Below are 22,048 nucleotides of genomic sequence, written 5' to 3' on the forward strand. Positions count from 1 at the left end.
CAAAAAGAAAAATATATACGCACTTCACTGTTGCAGTTATTTGTGGTGAAAGTGTTTAGTGGCCTATTTCAGTACAAAAAGAAAAATATATACGCACTTCACTGTTGCAGTTATTTGTGGTGAAAGCCTTTAGTGGCATATTTCTGTACAAAAAGAAAAATATATACGCATTTCACTTCTGCAGTTATATGTGGTGAAAGCGTTTAGTGGCCTATTTCAGTACAAAAAAATATATATATATACGGGTGAAGAAGGGGCTTCATCATCATCAGAAGAGGGTAGCAGCTTGCCCATGTGGCAGCGGCTGAGCCAGCAAGGTGGTAGCATGGCTGGGAGTCAGCAGGGTGGCAGCAGTGGGAGGTTGGGAGCCAAATGTGCTCAGGTAGACCACCTGCTTCGCAGCAGCCTGCCTGCCCGGGAAGTCGTGGTGCAGGTTCATGGAGGCAGCGGTGGTAGCAATCAGTCAGTGCGCAGTGTTGGGGGAAAATCACCTACTCTGTGGTGTGGCAGTTTTTTTTTAAGCCGCCGGAGGAGGTTAACATGGTCATATGTAGAATATGTGGGCAGAAGGTGAAGCGTGGCCAGAGTGCCAATGTTGGCACCACGGCCCTGCATCAACATATGCAGCGTCACCATAAAGTGGCCTGGGAGAACCGTGGCTCCGATGTGGTGGTCCAGCCTGCCGCAGAAACAGCTGCATCACCCAGTGGCACGCACCGCTTTTCAGGCAGTCAAGGCTCCACTACCTGAGCCGAAGGGAGCTGTATGTAATTTCCATCTTCTGCTGGTCCAGATGCTCGTGCACCTCCTCCTCCTAATCCTCATCAGTCATTTTGTCAGCAATCGATCACCAAAACGATTGCCAAGAGACAACAGTATGCATGCACTCATCCAATGGCGCAGAAGCTGAATGTGCTCCTGTCTAAGTTGCTGGTGCTGCAGTCCCTCCCTTTCCAAGTGGTGGACTCTGCACCTTTCAGAGAACTGATGGCTTGTGCCGGGCCGAGGTGGAGAGTCCCAAGCCATCATTTCTTTGCCAAAAAGGCAGTAACAGCCAAGACCATGTAGAACAGAAGGTGGGCCAGTCTTTGAGCCTGTCGGTGTCTGCCAAAGTGCACGGCAGCGCAGACGTGTGGAGCTGTAACTACGGTAAGGGACAATACATGTCCTTTATGGCCATGGGTGAATGTGGTTCCTGCACAGCCACACCAGCAACTTGGCCAGGTGACACCGCTTCCGCCTCTACGTTCTCACGCCTCTGGTCCTGCGACAACGTCTGCCTCTGCCTCCTCATCCTACATTGTGTCCTCCACTGCAGGGACAATTCACAGTCCCCCTCCAGCATACCACATGTGCAGGGCACGGCAGTGTCATGCTGTTTTGTGTCTGGTTTGCCTGGGCGAAAGGAGTCACACAGGGGAGAAATCAAATCCTGGCTTTCTCTGCAACAACTCAAAATCGGAACCATGGTGACCGACAACAGGAAGAACATGGTGTCGGCGCTGCGTCAAGGAAGGCTGAGCCATGCGCCCTGCATGGCACACATGTTCAATCTGGTTATCAAGCGGTTCCTGAAGTCTTCCACCCATCTACAAGACATCATAAAAATGGGCAGGAAACTTTGCATGCACTTCAGCCACTCGTACACTGCAAAGCACACCCTCCTTGAGCTGCAGTGGCAGAACGGCATCCCCTAACATAGGCTGATATGTAACGTTTCCACCCATTGTAATTCCACCCTCCATATGTTGGACCAACTATACGAACAGAGAAAGGCCATCAACGATTTCTTGATGATCCAAGTGGATAGGAGTACTCCCATGTGTAACTTCGATGTCAGCCGGTGGCAGCTCATGCGTGACACCTGCCGTTTGCTCAGGCCCTTTGAGGAGGCCACGTTATTTGTCAGTCGACAGGACTACGGGATGAACAACGCTATTCCACTGCTTCATGTCCTGGAACAGATGCTGGTAAATCTAGCTGGTCAGGGCACTGGAGACATGGCGCCTAGATCTCACGGCCACATGAGGACATTGGAGCACAGGAATGTATAGCGAAATGGGTGGTTTTTCTACTCAGGTGACAGGGGAGGAGGAGCAGCCAGAGGAGGAAGAGGGAGATGAGGAAGACGAGGCAGAGGACCCAGACACACCGTGGCAGTATGCCGTGGAGATGGAGGCAGGGAGTCCCTCTGAGTCACTTGCACAAATGGGCCGCTGCATGCTCACTTGCTTGCGTAGTGACAGCCAATTGTCACTATTCAGGAGAGGGATGATTTCTGGCTTTCCACCTTGTTGGACCCTTGCTACCGGTCCAAAATGGGGGCCTTTTTTACACCCACTGAGATGGAGGACAAACTACTACAGAGACATCCTATGTAGTCAGTTGGCCGCTGCCTATCTGCGCCATCGTCCATCCTCTCACAGGTCTGACGGGGGGGGCCTCTGCACTCGGGGGGGGGCCCGCCTCTGCACTCGGGGGGGGCCTCTGCACTCACGTTCCACTGCCATGGCTGCTGGGGAGGGGTGTGATGGCAGGAGCAGTACCAGCTCCATCAGCAGCAGCCTGAGTCTAGAGTCGCTGATGAGCAGCTTTCTTCACCCGCATAGGGAAGAAACTACTCACCAGCAGCTAGACATAGAGCAGAACCTGAAGCGGCAGGTGGTGGCATACTTGAAGTGCACCCTTCCAGCCGTCACTGAAGATCCGCTGGACTACTGGGCAGCCAAACTGAATTTGTGACCGCAACTGGCTGAGTGTGCCCTGGAAAAGCTGTCCTGCCCAGCCAATAGTGTGGCATCAGAGCAGGTGTTTAGTGTGGCGGGGACCATAGTTACCCCAAGAAGAACTCGCCTGTCCAACCAAAATGTGGAGAGACTGACCTTTGTCAAGATAAATCAGGCATGGATCTGCCAAGATTTCCACCCACCAATGCCTGATGCATCTGATTAGATGATCCATGCCACCTGACCCAAACCTTGACAAAAGAGACCAGTTTCGTCTGGCTGTCTGCTCAGCTACTACTCTGATGCTGCCACCCGCCTGATGCCACACATCAGATGCCAAGTGCTCCTTCTTTCACCCACCTTCATCAGCGGGTACTGGAATCGCCACCCACCGCCCCACTCGTTCACCGGGTCACTTTGTGGTCTCCTGATGCAGTTGCGGCCATCTCCACACTATGTCACCTTGCCAGTCTGTGGTTTCCTGATGCTGCTGCAGCCGCAAACTCCACACTATGTCACCTTGCAACTCTGTGGTATCCTCCTGATGCTGCTGCAACCGCCAACTCCAGACTCTGTCATTGTGCCACTCTGTAGCCTCCTGATGCTGCTGCTGCCATCTCCACAGTTTGTCTTTGTGCCACTCTGTGGCTTCCTCATGCTGCTGCCACCTCCACACTCGGTCATTGTGCCACTCTGTGGCCTCTTGATTTTGCTGCCACCTTCACACTCTATCATTGTGCCACTCTGTGGCCTTCTGATGCTGTCAGCAACTCCAGACTCTGTCATTGTGCCACTCTGTGGTATCCTCCTGATGCTGCTGCAACCGCCAACTCCAGACTCTGTCATTGTTCCACTCTGTAGCCTCCTGATGCTGCTGCTGACATCTCCACACTTTGTCATTGTGCCACTCTGTGGCTTCCTCATGCTGCTGCCACCTCCACACTCGGTCATTGTGCCACTCTGTAGCCTCCTGATTCTGCTGCCACCTCCACACTCTGTCATTGTGCCACTCTGTGGTATCCGCCTGATGCTGCTGCTGCTGCCACCTCCACACTCTGTCATTGTGCCACTCTGTGGCTTCCTCATGCTGCCGCCACCTCCACACTCGGTCATTGTGCCACTCTGTAGCCTCCTGATGCTGTCGCCAATTTCAGACTCTGTCATTGTGCCACTCTGTAGCCTCCTCCTGATGCTGCTGCTGCCGCCACCTCCACACTCTGTTATTGTATCACTTTGTGGCTTCTACCTGATGCTGCTGCTGCCGCCACCTCCAGACTATGTCATTGGGCCACTCTGTGGTCTCCCCATGCTGCTTCCACCTCACCACTATGTCATTGTTTCACTCCTTGGACTTCTCAAGCTGTTCTCCCACCCTCCACACCCCATGACTGGGCCACTATTTTGCCTTTTTGGCCTGGATGACATCACTATTTATTTGACTCTTCTTCTGACCTGTCAGAAAGAGGGAAAAAAGAGACGCACAACTGATCCTGTCTGTGTAGCAGCTGTAAGGCCTGTATGGTCCCATCAGAATTGGCTTATGATTTGGTAGCCAAAAGCAGGAGTGGGTACAAAACACAGAAGACATGCAAAAATTCCATTCACTTGTCATCTCTGTTTTGGATCCACTCCTTTTTTTTGGCATTAGCAATACTGATGGATTAATGAGCAAATGCTGACCAAGTGAAGGCATATGCTCCACAGACAGGATCCATTTTTTGTGGGTTATTGTTCTGACGGATCAGAGGAAGGGCAAAATAATCAGTGACGTCAACAAAAATTTACTGTTGACACCCTCTCCACTCTGTTGGGGGGTTCTTTACTTGTATAAGCGGTTAATAGAACAGGTTCTGTAGACATCTATGTGGAATCAGCTGACAAGGGTGTAAAAGGAGTTCATACTTGAATTATTTGGTCAGTTTTGGCCCCGTGACTGCCCAAATAAGTGAAGTGTGCAGTGATTCTAATAGCGACGCCTGTCATCTGCATGTTATACTGACTCACAGTATTATTTCACTACCACAGCAGACGTCCTATGTGTGTTACGGCAAGGCACAGTGTTCTACACCACTATCAAGTATATCCTGTCCTCTTTTACAGACATGGCAATTTAATATATAAATATGTGTGTGGAGTTTCTAAGGAGTCCCAGAGTCCTGAGATGTTCCCTGTTTCTGGATGCAGGTCCTAAATTGTTTAGAGGCCAAAAGCATGTTAAAGGATGAGAATATCAAAAACCAGTCTTATATACCTACTATGCACCCATTACTCCCAATAATAACCCATTACTCCCAATCATTCTTATTGATCTGACTACAGGAAACTGAAAAAAAATTGATTCCTGTAGATGTATGCACTTCCCACCATTCCATGCACCCTTGCCTGATACTACTACTGTATTTATTATGTGCCTTTTATTATTTCATTTGTGATGCTGGAAACAGAGCCAGGGATGAAGGAGCACATTTGTTGAAACACAATGAAAGGCCAGTGGACTTATTATGTTATATGTGCAAGAATACTAGAATTCTAGGAAGGTAGTGAAATATATCAATGTTACAATAACAGAATAATATTTTTTGTAGGGACAGACATACATCTCTGTATTACATCTTTCTTAGAATTGTTCTGTACAGCGAGTGCTGGGGGCACAAACATTATGGAAAATCAATACAGCAAGAAAAATCCCAGCCCTAAACATGTTAATTATGTATTTTTTAGATGAGTGGGCAAAATATGTTTTACCAACTGCACGGCTTCTTTTTTTCGTTTTCTGTTTCTTATTGATTTCCCATTACTGACTTCTGGATGAACTTGGAAATTCAATACCATTTAGCATATGTCTTTAACAGCTAAAACAAAATATTGCCTTGATGAAGTAAAAAAATGCATAAATGCCAAGGGTTTAAGGCCTCTCTTTGAAATAGTTTGGGTGCAAAACTTGCATACATCAATTTCTGAGATGTTGTCAGTTTCATGTGAACTAGGAATATACTGGATAAAGAGTTACACGGTTACATGTTTGACCTTCACAATCAACCCTAGCAAAGTGGGATGACATGGAATGAGTGGGATCAAAAATCCAGTGTTTACTTATCTTTCATATGGCCATCACCAATATTTTAAAATTTTCCTCAGGAAGATTTCACCTTTAATCTGAAGTTAACAACAAACAACTCTCAAAAAAGAGAAGTAGAAAAAAACAGCTGAATTTCCCATCAGCCACTTAAAAGGAATATCAAAAGAACACAAACACTGATGTTATTGCTCTTAATAAGGTTTTTACGAAATTCTTGTGGAATGGCAAACGCCCGAAAATATCTTTGGCAAAACTTATTTTGCCCAAGTCTGAAGGTGGTGTGGGATTTCCTAACATCAGACTATAAAACCTGGTTAGTTTAGCCAGACATGTTGTCGACTGGATTGGAGGCAAATCTTATTGCTCCAATATACATTTAGAGAGTGCAATGGCACAACCTCTAGTCTATGTGCACTGTTGCACTGTACATTTTCAGATTTTCCTACTGCCCTGCAACATATTATTTTAATTAGAGACACAGTGGTTACCTGGAAGAAAATCAGACAGAGATTTAGAGCGCCAATTCGATTATCCCAATATCTACCTATATGTGGTAACCCCATGTTTCCCCAGGCTCAAGAGCATGCAGCTTTTGCTGTTTGGAAGCAAAATGGACTAATACGGTACAATGATATGTTCCATCCTGACGATCATACAAAACTCTCCTTACCTGAACAGCGGATTAAGTATGCTATCCCGAAATAAGCATTTCACCTGCTGTATTACAATAAACTCATGACCTATCTCAGTTCATTAGTACTTAACTATGCAGAAACAATTCGGCCCAACGGTTTGGATAAAATTCTATTACTATCTCCTCCAAATATTTCAAATATATGCGCTTATCTGTTACCTACCTTTACAAGGTGGTTATCGGTCTCTATTGTGAAAATGTGGCAAAAAGATTTTTTTCAGACCAGGATATAGTAGAACATGCTATACAAGGTTATCGAATGGTTAGGAAGTGTATGGTCAATGAGATATAGAAGGTGTCCCAAATTATTATATTCCGTAGGGCTTACAAGGTGTTTCAACCTTCCACAAATGTACCACAAACTAGAATGTGGCATCTTCAATGTCCTAAGTGTAACTGTACCAGTGCTTCTTTATCTCATTGTTTGTGGTTTTGTCCAAATATTACTGTATTTTGGCACCAAATAATGTTGTTCATATCAAATGTAACTTGTCATTCTATTCCGAATAATCTTTTCCTGCTGCTGTTCGGATCCTAGGATGGAGCAGTATCAGATAGCATATCTCACTCGAACATGGATTGGTATCTGTCCTTTGGCTGCCAGACGAGTAATTATGCATAGCTGGATTCAATCCCAAACGCCTGGTATAGAACAAGGTTATCTCTTCCCTGAAGATCCTATTCCACAGAGAGATGCTAGATGCTCAAATACAAGGAGATGACTCTATAACTTATTTTTTGCAGCATTGGTACAAATTTTTGACCTATGCCTTTGTGGACTCTGATAGAAGTTCAATCCTCAACTCTTTTAAATATTCAACATGGTACATAACCAATATTTCTGGCTGATCTACAAAAACTTTTGTTTTCAGATTAGATAATGTAAATGTTCCCCGTCTTTCCTTTATAATGTTTCCCCCCTTTGTATAATGTTTCCCCCCTTTGGTCGTTTTTTCTTTTTTCTTGATATTTGTTGGTTGTATGTGTCAGAAAAAATTTACCCAAATAAAAAGTTTTTTTTTTTAAAAAAAGAACACAAACATTTGGCAGTTTTGTAATGTTTAAAAAATTGTTATAAAAATCAGTGATGATAGAATAAAAAAAGAAATAGAAACAACAATTTTTTTTCTCAAGGATGTAAGACAGATTTGGTGATCTGATCCCCAGAATGGCCATTGTTTAGAACAGAAACTGCCCTATTTATGCAAGAATCCATCATACAGCCCACAAAACCAATTTTTTCTTACAGCTTGGTTGGACAGGGTTTTTTTTGCATCAAGCTCATAGACATGCAGTTTTTGTACAGTTGTATGGAAATTACCTAGACTGTTTCTTCTCCTTACAGTTAACTAGCTAAGTGTGTATGTTAATACAGTTTGACATTCAAAAATGCGGCAACCTCCGGATCTGAGGAGTGCCGCATTTTTATAAATTCTGGATTTTTGAAGCTTATTCTTATCTGAACACACAGGCAAGCCTTCCTCTCGCTGCACCCGCAGACATCTGGCACAGTTCTGGAGAACAGGCAGCAGGGACGTCTCAACGTGTATTTAGTGTAGCAATCAAGACCTAACAGCTGTTTCTGCAGAACAGTGCCATCAAAACATAAGTGGCCAAACAGTGTACTACAGTCCCTGTATTGAAAATGCGCTCCGAAATTCATGTCAGAAAACTGAAGAAACCGTATTATCGATGGCTGGATTTTCGATTGTCAACCTGTATATCAAATTCTCCCAATAGCTGAAGTGTACATTTTATTCAGCATTCAACATAGTCAATACCATGACTGAAAAGCCCAAATGTTGTATATCTTTAAAGTTTCCATTGACCAAAACTGGCCGTCAAACTCAAAAATCTGCAGTTTTAAGATTTCTTTTAAGCATTTCAAACATAAAATGTATTTTTTTTTAAACTGGAATAGGACAACCAGATTCTTTATATGACTCACAACAACAGTAAAAACAATTCTTTAAACTTCCAAATTGATGGTGAAATGCACATATGGTAAATTATAATAAGCTGCTTGTTTTAATAGGTGCAGGTCTGTTTGAAGTAAAATGAATTGGGAATCAAAAGTCCCAAGAAAATCCATAGCTTTAAAGCTTAAAAAGTGTCTTGTAATTGATAAACATCTTTTACAAATGAATGGAACTCCTCAGTGCTACTCAGGGTTAAATGATGCACTCAGCTTTAAACTCTTTCTTTTGTTACAGTCTATTTATAGTTTGATTTCTTTGTTGGTATTCATGCTTAATGTATTATGTATAATAATATTTTTTGTTATTTACACCATACATTGGTTGTAGACTACTCTGACACCCAAGATGGTTTCTGTTGCAAGAGCAGGTACACACCAATTACAACTAAAAACAAAGCCAACACACATAGCTACCACAGGCTATATGTTCTCTACAGCAGTTACATAGCCTAATGTATATTTAAGTGGCATAGTCAATATTGCACCAGTCTTTTAGGAATGCAAATGATGACATACCTCCACAGAAGAAGATTTGCTTAACCACCCGCCTGTTAAACCCGTCCTTGGTTCGGGTTTATCGATTTCACAAAATATGAATTATAAGTAATTATATGAATTATAAGTAATTATTGAGTAATTCAGTGAATTATAGCCTACAATCTAAAATAAATTTCCATGCAAAAAAATTAACACTTTTTCCATGGAAGTTTGGAAAGAATTAGAATACCCGGCGTTCACGTACATGTCACTCGGCGATTCCTGATGATGTCCGTGCGTGCGCCCGTTGATGGGGGTCGTAGCGGGAAATTCAAATATTTTGTATTGGATTCAATACAAAGTCCTGTATCCAATCCAATACAAAATAATACAAAATATATTTATGTGGTTTTGTCTATAGGTATGTGACGTTGGACTGTTGGACACTAGGCAGGTGTTTTAGAAAAATATATAACTATACAGTATACCGAATTATCGCATTTTCTGTATTTTTCATTTATTTATGTATTCTTGTTTAAGCTGATTTTTGTGTCTTTTATTTAATTTTATTAAAAGTATTTTTTTTTACATGATTGTGTGTTTCAAACATTTTTTATATTCATGATATCTACTAGAACCCTGTTCGGACATATTTCTGTAAGTTACAGGTCTACAATTAAAAAAAAATTCATGAAAAACAGTGTACCGCTTTTGGTACAGAAATCTAGACATCAGTGAAATGCCCAGGTGGTTAAAGAAAGTTCTGCTGTTTTTGTTTGGCGTTATTTGCTGATTTGTACAAGGTCTGTATCTTGTTCCCTTTGTCGTGTCAGACCTAACAAGCTGCTAATTTGCAATTGATCAAAATACTTGATGTCTCCCAAACGCCTCAAGTGGCTTTTGATGAAACTGCCACATGCAGTGTTCATGTCAAGAAGGATGAGTGTTTAATTGATGGAAATATTCTATAGAACTATTGAACAACTATTGAACAGCCTGACAAGGGACCAAAAGATATTTACTAATCACAAAGGCTGTGCTTTCATTTAACAATAACTTTCAATAACAGGTTGGCTCACCTTTCTGTCATTTTAAAAATAAGCACACTGGAAGACTTTCAAAGACCCCCCTCATCCCTCTTCAGTTACAACATAAGTAGTAAAGATAATGCAGCTAAAACTCTCTTATATTTAATTTTAGGTAAAATAGGGAAAGGCTGGAAAACTTGAGATGCATTTCTTCCTGTTAAAGTAATAGAAAACAAAGCTTACCTGTTCAAAGCTTCAGTCCTTTATCCAGCCATTGCCATAGTTCCCCAGTCAACTTTAAAACGATTTGTATTCTGTTGACTTGGGAAGCCTGGATTGCGATGGGAAAGAGGAATTTCCAGACACACCTATTGTATGCTACCTGCTGTCTCCTCATACATAATATAATGTATCAAAGTGTTAGTGCAAGTAGTATTCTTGCAGCCACCAATCAAATTTAAACTCTTTGTAAGTTTAAGTCTAATAGTGACACATCAAGAGAGTGGAAATTACATGTCTCCAGGAGAAGGCCTACTCACCCTTAGGTACATTTTGTGGACTTCTTGAGTCTTGCCAGTAATAAGATTTAAATTTGCCGTTATTTACTATGGTAACTCAGCTGCTTCTCTACCTAAACCTCCAACTTGAGACACTTCCCCCTAAATGGCTCTAAGGTTACTAAAGAAATGTATTTATTATTAGCACACCATGCCTATATTTTTTCTCAGTGATGGAGACCTTATGCCATAGCAAAAATAGAGGTGGTTGCAAGGAAATATAAATTTCATTTTAGTGGGTGGGACACAAATTATAATGTTTAATACATGACAAGCCATGTCAGAAGGGGCAGATCATTACCATAATTTCTGCTTAGCTGTACCCCCACCCCATCAACACTACCTACAGTAAGCATGACAGCTCATGAGTGGGTTTCAAGGGCTATACCTGCTCTTCATTACAAATTACCCAGCTATAACCATATGTAACTATACTGAAAACAAATAATCACTTCAACATCAAGAATAGTGAATAACCATACTTTTGTTCACTTGTCTTTGAAGGTACCAAAATTAAACATCAAACCAACCAGTATATGTGAGGCAGATATTTGCTCTCCACTTCAAATATTATATTAGGTAATTTCCAGACAATTGATCTCACACAGTGACAATTTAGAGAGTAGAGCAGATTATTCATCTGACAGGAACTGTCATGGTATGGTACTCAAGAATCAAATGGTCCTCAGCTTTTTTAATCTGTCCGAATGCCATGTGAGGATCTAATGGTGTGTGTATATCGGGGGAGAACTGAGAACTAGATGGCAGCCTGGATGGATAAACAGATATTCAGGGCAACATCAGTGACATCTCCACATCTGTGCCTGCTCAGTGCACATGCCTGCAAGTTCCCCCTCCCAGATTTTGATTCCAAGTTGTGTGATGTACAAGGCAGGAGGTGCACCATTGTCTTAGGAGATAATACCAATTTGCCTGATTAAAACGTCAGTGCCATCTGCTCATGGTGTCACTGGTGGACAGGGCACTTGTTCATGTTCTAGATTGGACCAGAATATTCTGGCTTGTGTAAAATCATCTGCATATTTTTGGAGAAATGTTTGGGAAAAAATTGTTTGTAAAAATCAATGTAGATGTAAAAAATAAGGTCTAACCTTTATTTTATGATGAAACATGCTATTTGTGTCCCAAAATCACCCTTTCTATGCAATCACCAGTGTTTGACCTGTTTTGTAGAAAAAATAGTTTGTTGTGGTATGTAGGTAAGCCACTCACACAATCTTGTTGAATTTGTCTAGAATGGAATATAGTCAGATTAAGGGTAACTGAATACATTTTTTGTTCCTTGCAACTACAAAATCTTCATAGAGTTTAATCATCAGTAATAAAGGAAATGTTTCTGAGAGTGCATATGAATTCTTGGCTTTTCTATGTTTGATCAAACATGGATATTAATTATTTATACCAGGCAGCTTATTTATTAATGATTTTTCCTCTTTTGTCCTATTAAGGGAACTGAACTATGCTTTCATCTGTCTTCTTCCTGACTTGAAGTGTACTCAGAAAATGAAAACTAAGTGCTAAAAAAAATATTATTAGAGAGCAGGTGCTGCAAAATATGTGTAAGGAGTCCTGTGATGTGACAGTTGCTTTTTAACTTTAAAGTGAAGTAAAATAATTTTTTTTGGATTATTTAGTAACTGCTGAAAAATGATACATTCTGTTATTCTCATTGTTCTAGGATCCCCAGCTGTCAGGATTAATTGCTATGGAACCCCCAAGTGTTTGTGAGTTATGGGTATGGATCTCCAAATATAATTGTATAATTCATGTAGACACCATTTTCAGTGTCTAATTGTTTCAGGAAACCCCATTAACAGTGCATGTGTGACATTATTCTAGAATCCTTAGTTGTTAGTTTGTCATTGCTCCGGGGCCTTAAAGTGTCAGTGTGCACTTAATTTGGGATCCACAATTGTCACTGTGCAATTCTTCTGGGATCTCCAAAATACCAGTTTTTTTTCATTGTTGTTGGACCCCTATTTGTGAGTGTGGCACTGTTTTGGGACCACCAATGACAGTATATTCTTGTCATAGAACCCCAAGTATCTGTGTATTTTAGTTCAGCTCCATTCAGTGTCAGGGTATTATTGTTCCAGGATTCCCATATTGTCAGTGTGCCATCGTTCTGAGATCGAAAGTGATAATATGCTGATGTTCTGGTACTCCTAAATTTGTGGGACTCCAAATGTCAGCACTTCATTGTTCTTGTCACAATGCAACAGAGCAGGGTGATGGATCCTCCGTGCCACCAGCCAAGTAGGTAAAGACATGCATGGGGCCGCAGTCTAAGCAACAGCTCGGTCTTCTCCAGAGCCTCTAGAGATGAGGATGTTGTGCTGCGAGTTGCTGCCAGATCGCGGCCCCTGTGCCCACGAAAGCAGGTGACTGCTGACAGGCAGGAACAAAGCGTTGTGCTGGAGTGAGAGACAGAGAGTGGTGAGACAAGCCAAGTCAGGGCTGGCAGTGATCAGAAATAGTTAGAGGTCAAGCCGGGATCGGTACTCAAAAACAGGAAAAGAACACACAGACTGGAAAAGCAGAAACCTGGGAGCACAGCCAAAACCCACCACCAGAGGGAGTGCTGGAGAGGAGGCAGTTCAGGTGCTTTTCACGTTTGCTAGCAGGTGGAGTGCGTCTGCAAAACATTCTAGTGTTTTGAGGCAATGGGAGATCTGACAGGGAGTCAGATGACCTGGACCAAGAAGTACACAGGGACTGGGATCCCTGAGCAGAGCTGGTGCAGCAGGGGAATGCAAGGTAGGTGACACTGAAGAGGACACAGATCTCCTGGTCCTGCGGGGATCTGTGACAATTCTGGTTCCATGAGCATATGTCTATCAATGTTTTTGGTCCTCTAAATGTCAGTGCATCATTGATCTGATTACCTCCAGTGTCAGTATGTCATTGTTTTAGCAACCTCAGTGTCATAGTTTTGGAGACAAAGAAAGGATGACAATGCAGGAGCAAGTTGAAAGACAGGGAAAAAAATGTTGTTACCTTTTTGTATTGAGAAAGTTTCATTTGTAAATATTTTAAACTTTTTTAATGGTAATATGAGATTTCAGTTTTCATAGAAAAAGTGTAGAGTGTAACAATTCCAAGAAAACATTTTCCACCATTTGAACTCTTTAACCACTCGGCAATCTGGTATTATAAAATTTTAGATCTTCAAAAAACAAAAACAGAGTTTTGTAATTTCCGAAGCTCATGCTCCATAAGTGAAATGTTGATACCGGAATGCACCCTGGTTATGACTGCAAGAACTATTATAAGGAATCTGCTATATTACTATCAAGCAGTGGGTTATTATAGAACTCTATTGAGTAGTTAAAAAAACTCCAGTAACAAATGGGTAAATGCGAAAACAGTTTCACAGAATGGTTTGGAAACTTTAATTCAGATAACTTGTACCTTGGCAAAATCTTTAGTGTCCCCCCTACAGGTTGTCATTCCTCATCACTGCTATAAGCTGGAAAACTGCAATGCTTATCAAAAACTATAAAAGAGGCAATCCTGTGTGAAGTAAAAGAAGGATATCAATAAAAACACACAGGAGTCCCTCAATGGAAACAATTTTGATGTTTACATTCTTTCATTCAAGAAGATCCGATGTACAGTTCAAGACATGACATCTTTAAAGTGATTTATTCATGCACTCCTGAAATATATCATGCCCTCAATTCTATTTTTTCCTGTTGCTTTAAGAAAACAGTACTTTTTTCCTTGTTCAGGCCTTTGTAGCTTTAGCATGTTAAAAGAGAGTTGGCAAACACAAGCCCTATTCATTTCTTGCTGAAAGTAGCCAAAGCATAGATTTCTTTACTATTCAAATGTCCTTGAATATGAACTGCACAAAAAACCTCTCCTTTACAAAATATTAAATGGAATATGTGTAAGCAAATCGTATTACTTGCCCTATACAGTTGAGGAAAAGCAGAAGTTTAAAACAAAAATAGGTATCTATATTCCATATCACACTCAGTTTATATTGTAATCTTTGGTTCTCTAGCACATTGTCCCAGTACTGTGAGAGTTTAGCATAGACTGTCTGCTAAAAAAGTGACACCTGACATTTTAGAACAGACAGAATGGATACAAATCTTTGCTTTGACTTGTATCCACACCCCTATTAATTGCCATTTTGTAGCAGCTGGAATGCAACATGTAACATGCCTTTAAATGAAATTAAAAGTAATATATCTAGCTTGCTTGGCACTGCTGATTGGTAAGATGCAGGGCTAAACTCCCTGGGTATAAGGGGGGCATGACAAGTAGGAAAATAGCAACGGTCTCCTGTTAAAGGGGAATGCAAGATTAGCAGTAGTGGTTTTCCACCTGCTTCAGTTTACCAGGAACTTTGCTATTGTAGTAAGTTTAATTCAACACATAACCTGCCTCTGCTTTTATGTGCTTGAGTAAATCTCTCTAACACAAGGCAAACACAAACCTACTACTTTGTTTTCAAACACAGCCAAATGATTGCTGTAAATTGCAGCAATACCATGTAGATCAATTGCTTTGTGGAAAAAGTCAGCCCAAACCTCTGTGCTCACCCTAACACTTACTTTATCTCTGGTCTATTGACAATCAACTCAGTTCAAGAATCAAGACTGTTAAGAAATTCAGACATGCCAAGTATCCAGGAAATTCTGGAAACTTGCCCATTCAGGAATCTCAACCATACACAAATTGTGGCAGGCGCAGCACCATGAGGTGCCTTGTGCGCTGTGGCATTAAAAGAATTATGATTTCTGTTTCTCTTTTTCTCTTTTGTTTCTCAGACTGTCTTTACTCTATAATTCCCCTAATACCGTTCCATAAAAGTAGTAGGTTTAAAGAGCACACCAAATACTTTAGATAACTTCTTTATTAACTTCAACTTTCTTCATATAACAATGTTGATTCTGCAGCAGTAAGTCTATGTACAAACATGTGTTGAATAAAGTATCACAAAATGATGGTTGAAGTTTTGATGATAATGAGAATAATACTGATACTGATACTGGTGATGGTAATGATACTGATGCTGAAGATAATAATGCTGTTGTTTATGATGTTGATAATGGTGGAACTTTTTGGCCTTTTGTCTACTCTTATGGAACTCTCTGGCTGGAACTCTTGCTGTTCTCTCTCTCTCTCTCTCTCTGTTCTCTCTCTCTCTAATGACTCTTAAAGGTATATTTTCTTTTTCTGCCTATATTAACAAAATGCATATAAATAACTGTTATAAACATTCACAACCATGAAATACAGTGATAACTCTGTGTATAACTTAAACATATGAACATATAAGCTGTATAGTGGGGTTGTTGGCAGGTTTAGGTGTATACAGAATATACTGCACTAATAACCTAGGACAGGTTTTAGCTGGCCAGCTACACAAATCGCAGAAAAAAAGGAGTCTTGGCTATTCAGCAATCTAGGCCATTTGAGAATTCAGGAGTTCTTCTTATTCTAGAATACAGGTCATTAGGAACTACAGGCATGTGAAGAAATACGGAGATTTAGGAACCCTGCCTTAGCCATTCAGAAGTTCAGGTCAAGCAGGAATTCAGGTATTCTGGCTATAGGGGAATCAGGAAAATGTTGGAATCAAGGTCAATTAGATCAGAAATCAAGGTAATATCAAAATAGTGATTTATGTGATTTATGAATTATAACATTATTTGCAGAGATGACTATTTGGGAATAAATTGAAACATGTGCTTGCCTTTGTTATACCATCATGTTTCTGGTGTAAATTGAAAAAGTGAAATGACAAATTAAAAAAAATTGTTAGCAGTTGCTCCAGGTAATATTTTCTCTCCTTTTTACTGATGTATACGAATATTTGAATATGTGCAAATGGAGTCTGGCATAAAGTTACAAACTATTGTAAGAGTTTTCATAGGTAAAGAGTGTAATTTTTGTCTCTAAAAGGACAGTTGGGAACAACATATATTATTTCACGCAAAAACAATCACAGATGGGAATGAATAAGGGAAGTGGAGATAGATAATACAGATTATTAGCATATAAAGAAAGACTGCACTTACAGGCAGCCTACACACTGAACACAAACTTTATATTCAGAAGCTCAACCGCATTTTAGGGAGGCAATGTCTAGACTTTGTTCTGCCTACGCAACTTCTAATCTATCCCAACGAGAAGAGCCCAACTGACACTAAGTTCTTTATCCATCACAAGAAATAAAACAAAAAAGGCTTTTAGGGGATAAAGAGGTTTAAATAACAAGCAAAGAGCAATTAGGACAGGACCATGAAAGAAATACCTTTACATAAGGACTGTGTGCTGTTATAGATAGGTAAAAGATTCAGCAGGCAATGTTACATCCTCAAGTTTCTAATATTAGTTAGGACAGGAAAAGATACTTCAGTCCATTTTATATATTAATATACATTAATATATAAAATATAATATATGTTCTTGTGGATCTGTGCACTAGGAACAGAGCATTGTCACACCTACCGTACTTATTCTTTGATGATCATCAATAACATGTGTTTGTTTAGCAGATTCTACGTTATTTAAGGAAGTGAGTAATGGAAGAGAACATTGTGTGGAGGGAAGGGAATAAAGAACAGTCTGACCCAATGAGAATGGAAAATATTTTATTCCACCTTTGTCTTTTCAGACATAATGGTATAAATAACTAGAATTTACAAATGTTTATTAAGTACACATCCCACAATTCAAATATATCAATAGAAATAGCAAAAGTGTGCCAGAGAAAGTCTGGAATATAACAAACAGTGCTAAGAAAGTGTAAGTTAGGTAGCAATATTTGCTGAAATTAATATGAATCGAATGACAGCAGGTAGTATGTGCATGAGGGAAATACAGACTATATGAAAGTAAACAGTATGTGCAAGAGAAGCACATGGAGGTTATGTCAGTGGGTAGTATGTACAGGAGAATAATGCAGATGGTATGAAAGGGAAGAGCACAGGAGATTAATGTGGTTATCATGTTAGTAGTATGTGCAGTAGAGCAGTACAGAGGGTGTGATAGTAGGTAGTATATGTGTGTGCAAAGGATATGATTGTAGGCATACAGTATGTGCAGGAAAATGCAGGGGAAGTAATAGTGGGCAGTATGTGCAGGAGAGGAGTGGTAAATGTATGACAGCTGACAATATATACATATATATCTATATATATATCTATATATATATATATATATATGTGTGTGTGTGTTATAGGTATGACAGTGAGCAATAAGTGAAGATGAAAAGTGCAATGCTTATGACTATAGTCCGTTAACTCGATTGAGCATTCAAGGGTATAACTCACAAATGGTGGCTATGGATCTTTCCAATATTAGTGACTAAATAAATAAAATATATATGCCACCTGCCCACTGCCCAGTACTCAGTTCTAGATGCCAGGCTAGACTCAAGCTCAACAGGGTCTTCTTTCCCCGCTGATTCCACATGTCTCCAATAGCTACAGCTTCTACACTGTCCATATAGGTGATGGCCTCAACCTCTAATGCCGTCTTTGCTCCGTCTCAGGGCCCACCGCCACCTCCTCATGCTGTTACTGCTGCCGCCTGCCCAGTACCCAGCTCTAGATGCCAGTTACCAATGCTGTCCACGATCTGCCTCAGACCCCACCCCCTCCTCTTCCTGCTGTTTCTGCTGCATGCCCCAGGCTTGATCAATAAGAGCCATCAGGATGCAGGTATTCTTCCGATGAGCCAGCTGACTCGAGTGGGTGGCATCTTTAACCATGGAGCGCAGCTCGAAACAGAAGTGGAAGTGCATGTCAATCACATCAAATTGGTGCAAATCTGCCAGAGTGGGGCTGTAGAAATTCCCTTCTATGATGTCCCAGCGCACATTAGGAGTTGGGTACTCTAGCACTTCACCAGCTTTGAATCCAACAGGCATGGCCATGTTGCATATCACCAGACATTTGGGGCCCAGCACCTCAGTGAGCCGAATAAACAGGTGGTCCAGGTTGGTTTTGTACATTTGCAGTGATTGCTCATGATACCTAATAACATCCTATATAGACGAGTTGATGATGACAACGTCAGGCTGAGGTCCCTGTTCAAAGTCAGCGAGCATGCTCTCTATGTACTCCGAAGATACATGGGTCAGGAAATAGAACCGTACAAGGTGGTGGTCAGTTCTGTAATGACTCACTTTGCGGTAAATTATGTCATTGTGCATTTCACCTAGAGATCCCCCAACATGTCGTTTGCAAATGACATCTCACCCTTCCCTTTCGGCTAGTTTTCAGTCCAAAACTCATCATTCTGCGGTATTTTCACAAGATCTTTGTTGACGGATCTTTGAATGGAGTTTCCCAGGATGGTCACATACTTGTTGTGGAGAAGCCTTGGGACATCTGCTGAGCTGAATAACTTCATGGCTCAATGTGGTCATCCTGGACCTCTCGGTTCCCGTTACACATACCGGTGTCTCCCATCTCATCCCCCCGACATATACTTCCCACTTCTGGGGCAACATACACAGAAATTTAGTCTGATAAAGCATGGCACGGATGGATGAAGCAGAAGACGTGGCCTTTTACATTCAATCACAAATTTCAGAATACACACTTGTATTCTAGTCAATTTGCATTACACACTTCGGGGTATCATTAAAGATGCACTACACCCAGCCCTAGATGCCAGTTACTAATGTTGTACACACTCCTTCTCAGGGCCTGCTATCTAGTGAAAGCACATGAAAGGGAATGAGCTTGGCAGAATCAGCGGGGAAAGAAGACCCTGTTGAGCTTGAGTCTAGTCTGGCATCTAGAGCTGGGTACTGGGCAGTGGTCATGCGGCAGCAGTAAGAGCAGGAAAAGTAGGCGGTGGGCCCTGAGACGTGTGGATGGCATTGTTAACTGGCATCTAGAGCTGGGTACTGGGAGGAGGAGGCGGTGGGCCCTGAGACAGAGCAAGGACCGCATTAGTGGTTGAGGCCATCACTTATATGGACAGTGTAGAAGCTGTACCTACTGGAGACATTGCTGTGTAGGGGACTGCCTTTTCCTATCTGCTAGCTGTAACTTTGTAAAATGCGGCATGGACAGCATTGTTAACTGGCATCTACAGCTGGGTTATGGGCAGGCAGAAGCAGTAACAGCAGAAGGAAGAGGTGGTGGGCCCTGAGATGGCGTGTGGATAGCATTTGTAAGTGGCAGCATCTATAGCTGGGTACTGGACAGGCAGAAGCAGTAACAGCATGATGAGGAGGAGGTAAGCCCTGAGACAGATCAAGGACGGCTTTAAGATTGAGGCCATCACCTACATGGACAGTGTAGAAGCTGTAGCTACTGGAGACATTGCTGTGTAGGGGACTGACTTTTCCTATATGCTAGCTGTAAATTGAGGCCATCACCTACATGGACAGTGTAGAAGCTGTAGCTACTGGAGACATTGCTGTGTAGGGGACTGACTTTTCCTATATGCTAGCTGTAATTTTGTAAAATGCTGCATGGACAGCATTGTTAACTGGCATCTACAGCTGGGTATTGGGTACTGGGCAGACAGCACCAGTAACAGCATGAGGAGCAGGCGTTAGGCCCTGAGATGGAGTGTGGACAGCATTTGTAAGTGGCAGCATCTATAGCTGGGTACTGGGCAGGCAGCAGCAGTAACAGCAGGAGGAAGAAGTGATGGGCCCCGAGAGGGAGTGCGGACAGCATTTGTAACCAGCATCTAGAGCTGGGTACTGGGCAGGCAGCAGCAGTAACAGCATGAGGAGGAGGAGGTAAGCCCTGAAACCGATCAAGGATGGCTTTGAAGATTGAGGCCATCACCTACATGGACAGTGTAGAAGCTGTAGCTACTGGAGACATTGCTGTGTAGGGGACTGACTTTTCCTATCTGCAAGCTGTAACTTTGTAAACTGCGGAATGGACAGTATTGTTAACTGGCATCTACAGCTGGGTACCGGGCAGGCGGCAGCAGTAACAGCAGGAGGAAGAGGTGGTGGGTCCTGAGACGAAGGGTGGACAGCATTTGTAAGTGGCAGCATCTATAGCTGGATACTGGGCAGGCAGAAACAGTAACAGCAGGAGGAGGAGGCGGTGGGCTCTGAGATGGAGTGTGGACGGAATTAGTATCTTGCATCTAGAGTTGGTTACCGGGCAGGCGGCAGCAGTAACAGCAGGAGGAGGAGGCGGTGGGCTCCGAGACTGAGTGTGGACGGCATTAGTATCTGGCATCTATAGTCGGATACTGGACAGGCAGCAGCAACAGTTACAGCAGGAGGAAGAGGCAGTGGGCTCTGAGACGGAGTGTGGACAGCATTAGTATCTGAAGCAGTAACAGCAGGAGGAGGAGGCGGTGGGCTCTGAGACGGAGTGTGGACTGCATTAGTATCTGGCATCTAGAGTTGGTTACTGGGCAGACAGCAGTAGTAACAGCATGAGGAGGAGGCGGTGGGCTCTCAGACGAAGTATGGATGGAATTAGTATCTGGCATCTATAGTCAGGTACTGGGCAGACGGCAGAATCAGTAACAGCAGGAGGAGGAGGCGGTGGGCTCTCAGACGAAATGTGGACGGCATTTGTATCTGGCATCTAGAGTCAGGTACTGGACAGGCGACAGCATCAGTTACAGCAGGAGGAAGAGGCGGTGGGCTCTGAGGCGGAGTGTGGATGGCATTAGTATCTGGCATCTAGAGTCAGGAACTGGGCTGGCGGCACCTTCAGTTACAGCAGGAGGAGAAGGTGGTGGGCTCTCAGATGAAGTGTGGATGGCATTATTATCTGGCATCTAGAGTCAGGTACTGGGCTGGCGGCAGCATCAGTTACAGCAAGAGGAGGAGACGGTGGGCACTTAGACGAAGTGTGGATGGTATTACTATCTGGCATCTAGAGTCGGGTACTGGGCAGGCAGATGGCAGCATCAGTTACAGCAGGAAGAGGAGGTGGTGGGCTCTCAGACGAAGTGTGGAAGGCATTAGTACCTGGCATCCAGAGTCCAGTACTGGGCAGGCAGCAGCATCAGTTACAGCTGGAGGAGGAGGCGGTGGGCTCTGAGACGGAGTGTGGATGACATTAGTTTCTGTCATCTGGAGTCAGGTACTGGGAAGGCGGCAGCATCAGCTACAGCAGGAGGAGGAGGCGGTGGGCTCTCAGACGAAGTGTGGACGGCATTAGAATCTGGCATCTAGAGTCGGATACTGGGCAGGCAGAAGCATCAGTTACAGCAGGAGGAAGAGGCAATGGGCTTTCAGACGAAGTGTGGACGGCATTATTATCTTGCATCTAGAGTCGGGTATTGGGCAGGCGGCAGCATCAGTTACAGCAGGAGGAGGAGGCAGTGAGCTCTGAGATGGAGTGTGGACGACATTAGTATCTGGCATCTAGAGTCGGGTTCTAGGCAGGCGGCAGCATCTGTTACAGCAGGAGGAGAAGGCCGTGGGCTCTGGGACAAAGTGTGGAAGGCATTAGTGTCTTGCATCTAGAGTTGGGTACTGGGCAGGCCGCAGCATCAGTTACAGCAGGAGGAGGAGGTGGTGGGC

The 22,048-nt window shown here is 42.7% G+C and overlaps 1 pseudogene; it reads right to left on the reverse strand.

The window, feature by feature from the left end:
• Positions 1-18,139: 18,139 nt before the first annotated feature.
• On the reverse strand, positions 18,140-18,936 carry LOC140343739 (PC-esterase domain-containing protein 1A pseudogene; annotated as a pseudogene).
• Between the last annotated feature and the right edge of the window lie 3,112 nt (positions 18,937-22,048).

Source organism: Pyxicephalus adspersus, chromosome Z (assembly GCF_032062135.1).
Source record: "Pyxicephalus adspersus chromosome Z, UCB_Pads_2.0, whole genome shotgun sequence".
Taxonomy (NCBI): domain Eukaryota; kingdom Metazoa; phylum Chordata; class Amphibia; order Anura; family Pyxicephalidae; genus Pyxicephalus; species Pyxicephalus adspersus.